The sequence below is a fragment of the Peromyscus maniculatus genome, chromosome 8 (genome assembly GCF_049852395.1).
Source record: "Peromyscus maniculatus bairdii isolate BWxNUB_F1_BW_parent chromosome 8, HU_Pman_BW_mat_3.1, whole genome shotgun sequence".
Taxonomy (NCBI): domain Eukaryota; kingdom Metazoa; phylum Chordata; class Mammalia; order Rodentia; family Cricetidae; genus Peromyscus; species Peromyscus maniculatus.
In genome coordinates this window covers 107,225,610-107,231,018 of record NC_134859.1, presented here as the reverse complement: position 1 = coordinate 107,231,018, position 5,409 = coordinate 107,225,610, and positions in this window count along the sequence as shown.

Sequence of the window (5,409 nt, the reverse complement as noted above, 5' to 3'; positions counted from 1 at the left end):
TTGAGCTTTTGTGACTGAACAGTAAGTAGTCATTGCTCTACCAGCTCATCAGGACTCCTAAATGTTAAGCTCTGAACCATAGAACAGGAGAGTAATCTGAAACTTATCTCATTTTGGACTCATATCTGAACCTTTATGACTTACTTAAACTTTTGTATCTTAGAACATTTTCCTAAAAGTGAGCTAACAAGAAAGCTATAGCCTTGCATGAGGATCTGGTTGATGCTGCCATGCTGACAAAGTTAGAGCTAGCCTGGCCATCAGTACTGTCAGAGATCTGAGAAGGATAAACTATATCTGAGTGCAGACCAAGAAGCTTCCAATCCTATAAATTACAGGGACCAAACCCTACCCAGGTCTCCATAGCGTTGGAGGCACCAGTCAGAACAGCATAAATCTTCTTCCACCATCAGATCCATAAGGCAGAGTATTTTTTTCTGTGGAATAGGGACATGGAAGACTGACCTTGATCAGGCAAAAGGGTGCAATCAATTCCAGTGTCCTACTGCTCATCCAGTCTGAGCTGGGTCCTGGCTGCAGGCGTTTCACTGGGGCATCTTGCCCTGTGGTCAGCGTTGTCATATTTCAGGCAGAGACGTTGTGGTGCCTCGTACGTAATCTTCTTTGGAGACCTTGGGTCACTGCTAGGATCTGGAAGCCTGTCTGATATAGTAAGCTTTTAGATCAACATTTAAATGCCATATTCTGCAGATCTCTGAAGTATGAGGGCTGTCCAGGTATATCTGAATAGACAAACTTTGTTTCTAATTACTTTGTTTCAAGCTCAACCCTAAAAACATATGCAAGAGACTGAGTAAATGAGTAAACTTACATCAGTACTTACTTACCCTGACTACAATTAAAAAACTTGATTACTTATGACTGACTATTTATGTTCTCTAACAGTCTACAAAAGTAGCCTAAAAACAATGCTTTTAAGTTGAAGCTCTTCTAGCATCAAATACAGGTTCAGTAAAGAAACCAAAACAAAACATCATTATACAACATTCTTAAGCCTGAACGTACCTTGGGTAAGAAGAAACATTTTTTTTAAGCCATTGGTTTTTAACTATAAAAACTGTTCTTAAAAGACTGAGATCTCTCAAATGTCTTCCACCACTGCAACTAGACTCTTTTTGGAACTCTAGTCCTGCCATACATTTGCAAACCTCAGCTGTTTCCTATGACTCCTTTATGTTGCAAAGTTTGGCTGCCAGAGCAAGGTATATTCCTGTGAATAAAAGCATTGATGTGCAGCTTTAATATTAATCAAATACCTTATTTATTAAACATATGTTGCCATCTATTTAAATTCTCTAGAAACTTGCTGTTGAACACTTGGTAAAGACATAAGTATTAGGTATTAACCCGAGTAGATCTTTATAACCTTAGTAAAAGATGGCTGCCAGCCACATGGCTGCCTATGAGGTCACCAGCCAAGATGGAGGGAGCCACGTGGTTGCTGTTTAAAGCTCGTCTTTCTAAACAATAATTACTTGTACACATACACACAGTTGGATCCAAGTTACACACATACATACATACAGTTAAAGCTTGCTTTCATTTTCAAGTCACATACCTGTATACATACACACATTAGCAGTTTGCAGAATCATTAGGCATTTTTAAGATAAAAACAAATAAGAATTAACTTTCAAATTCAGTATTTGCAGGTATAAGAAACCATAACAAACTGTTTATATCACATCCCCTCTGACCTTCTACAACCTTCCATGTACCCTCAGTCCGTTCCTTTGATCCCTCAGACATTTACTCCAGATAAATTCTGCTTTTTCTTTTCCTTTAAAACAGAAACTCTTACCTAAGTCCTTTTTGTGATTTCCCTCACTATTCTAGAATATATTGTAAAGTTACAATATTTTTTTTTTTTTTTTTTTTTTTTGGTTTTTCGAGACAGGCTTTGCGCCTTTCCTGGAACTCACTTGGTAGCCCAGGCTGGCCTCGAACTCACAGAGATCCGCCTGGCTCTGCCTCCCGAGTGCTGGGATTAAAGGCGTGCGCCACCACCGCCCGGCCATGTTACAATATTTTAAACAAGAACAGAAATATATGCATATACCATAACAAGAATAACTCTCAATTTGCATCAGCACTGTACCGCAGACAAGAAACTGTTGGTGACATTCCATTCTTGGAGCCAGACCTTGATCAGGTTTTAGCCCCAGGGCAGGTCTTGGGAGTCCCACCCAACAGATTGGAAGAGGAGGACGGGGAAATGGGGGGGGGGGAAGCATGCACCATGGAGACAAAAGATTGCTGTTAACCTCAGATTTTCAAGAACACGAGAATGACAGACTGAAAGTGACTCCACGCCCTGGCTGGGCCCACAGACCTGTAGGCCACTCCTCAGCTGTGATCCTGGAGGGGCAGTTAGTTCTCCACCAGGCCCCACACTGAGCTCCTTGAGGCTCCTGCTGGCTCCTGCCAGCTCTGCCCCATGTCCACACAGGAGCCCAGCCAGAACCTGCCGGCCAAATCTGGGCCCCACAGTGCTCACAGCCCGCTCTAGCACAAAGCCATGCCTAGTTCCCATGCAGCCAAGCCTCTACTCCATAGCTTTTTGAGCGAGTTGGGGCCCCGAACCCGCTGCATCTAGACCCCGTGATGCTCATGGGCCGCCTAGCCCTCTCAGCGGCGCCCTGGGTCCCCGAAGTAGCAGCTGTGCAGCTGCTGCCTGTGCTCTGGTCAGAGAGAGCAAGGAAGCAATGTTAGGTTAGTCTGTGCCAGTTCAACCACCGAAGGGATCTCCATCCCTTCGGCTGGCAATCGGCCCACAAGTCCCAATGCATACACAAGCTCAGGCATAAAACACTCACACATGTGGCCACAGTTCTCACACATTTATACATTTATGAAGGTATAACAAATAACACTGACGAACAAGATAGGCAGACAAAAAGGAAGAACAAGGGCCCTACAGATGGTCCAGGCAGATGAGAGTCCGGAGAGGGAGCCTCGATAATGCCAAAGACCTATGGATGGGACAGGGAGAATTCAACAGAGTCTCCCGATCCCCAGACGGATCCCTCACAGGTGTCCAAACAGACGGACCCCTCTCAGGCGTCCTATGACGGGGGACCTGTAAGGACCCCCGCGTCCTGATGAGGGGTTGGAACGTCTTCCAACTCCTCCAGGGTCACCTTACAGGCGTGTCTGCCAAGGTGAGCCTGTCAGATTCAACCGCCGGCTTCGGAGAAAAGGAAAGCAAAGACAAGAAAACGGAGCGCTCTTGCCGATCGGTGCAGATGGACCTCTGGAGCTCTTAGGGGTCCCGGCGGGGGTCTCTGGGGATCCCGGACGGGCCCCCAAATGTTGTGCCCAGATGGTGACCCCTAGAGAGACCACCAAAGACGAGCATGCCGGAATGCAAAAGCAAGGTTTAATTCTGGATATCCAAAAGCAATACAAGCCTAGGCAGGGACTTCGTCCAATACATCCAACGCAGTGGAAGCTGGAGGAAGCGCCCACCTGTCTGCAAGCTCAGTTTTTAAAGGGAAAAGTCACAGGGTTACATCATTTAGGGGTGCTAGTACAGGTATAATTCTGATTGGCTCGCTTCTAGGGACTTCTAGAAATTACTTCTAAGGGAGTGGTTGCCCGCCACCATTTCTCATTGGCTGCCCTCAGGTGGGGGCATTTCTGTGGTCAGTTACCCTGGAAACCAGGGAGAGGACATTCCATAGTCTGGCAGGCATTACCTCGTGACTATCTTGTGACTCTGTACTTTTACACTTCCTGGTTTCTGGAATCTGAACTGACTGGTTTCAGTAACTAATGGCCTATTCCTAAAAGGAGAAATCTTAGGCCTTAGTTTTTGGGTGAAAGCATTTTGGTCTTATTTCTAAGATGGCTCATTTTGGTCTCACACTTGGTAGATTACTCTTCCTGAGACTGGGTACCCAAGGGCGCCAGGTCTTGTATAATATTAGAGGGACCAGCCTTAATATTATACATCCCAGGGGCTCAGGAGAGAGAACTACTAACGGCGAGGACTATTATCAGGAAATATAATCTCAGCACACCGAGTTCTATAGTCCACTTGTTTTAATTCCTCTGGCATAACATCCTTTATACACAGCTTCAGTTCTGTTCTCATGTCTAAGTCCTTTCTTGCCTGATTTCTCTCTATATTCATCTACTGTCCCCTGTAGGTTCTATCTTAATTCCTTCATCTAGTTCTGTCCCTTCTAGGTTCTCATCTATCTAGTTCTTTCCCCTATCAGCTCCTCTCTCGTCTCCTTCTCTCTCATCTGGCTCTTCCTCCTCTTGTTCTTCCCCATCTGGCTCTTCCTCATCTTCCATCTCGTTCCTCTAGTCCTCTCTTTTAGCCCTTCAATCTAGTTCTTCCCCATCTCAGTTCGTTCCTCTCAAGTTCTTACCCATCTAGTTCTTCCATTCTCTTTTCTCTTCTCCTCTGCCTCCTGGAAGTCTCGGGATATATAAAGGGAGGATCCGAACTAAATTGTGTAAAGCTATTACTTAACGTCCACCTCTCCTAGGCGGTGTCTCCTTGTGGAGTTTACTGTAAATCAGGAGACTTGCATGTGGGCTGTTATCATTGTTAGTCCACCTGGGTGGTGTTTCCTGTAGTCCTTGAAAGTGGCCAAGGGAGATAGATAATCTGATTCCAGAGAAAGCCTTTCCTGAGGCTGTTCTCCAAATACCTGGAATGTGTATGTCTAGAGAGTGATCAGTCTACACTGTTAGCCCTTCTTAGGGAAAAGTCAATTGGGAAAACTATGAAGGCACACATGATTTTCATAACAGAAGACAGCTGATATATAACAAGCCAAGTAACACCAAAAACTCCTTGGGATTTGGCTTCCTCTGGAGGAATTCCCTGATCCCTCCAGGTAGTGACTTTGCCATAACCAGCTGAGTTCTTATGATATATTCCTGCGGCCCACAGCAGGTAGGGGCCCTGACCAGGCCATCTGGGCTGGTTGGCCTCATGCTCTCAAAACTGCCCCCAACCCTCCCCTTCAGCTGTCTGGGGGGCGGGCAGGGTGAAAGACACAGCCCCAGGGCAGCCCCAGCACCTGGCTGCAGCAGACCGGCACAGGTGTTCCATAGTCAGCAGGCAGGTGGCTGCCAACCTTGTCTGAGGTCAGGGTCCTCAGCTGTTGGGCTCTGCCAAGCAGGCCTGACTCAGTATCCCTCTCTTGGCAGCAGCCCTTCTGTGAGCTCCCTTGAGCTATGTTGGTGGACAATGGAGGGGAGGGACAGTAGGGGGGTGTGAATTGCTGCTTGAGGGAGGAGCTGGATTTGGAATTGAGCACTGATAGGGAGCTCTGGTCTGGGTTTCGATTAGGAGGAACCTTCATTTTCCTGGAAAAGGAAACTGAAGTGGGTGGTAGTCACGTGACAGAAAGTTGAGGTTTATAGTGT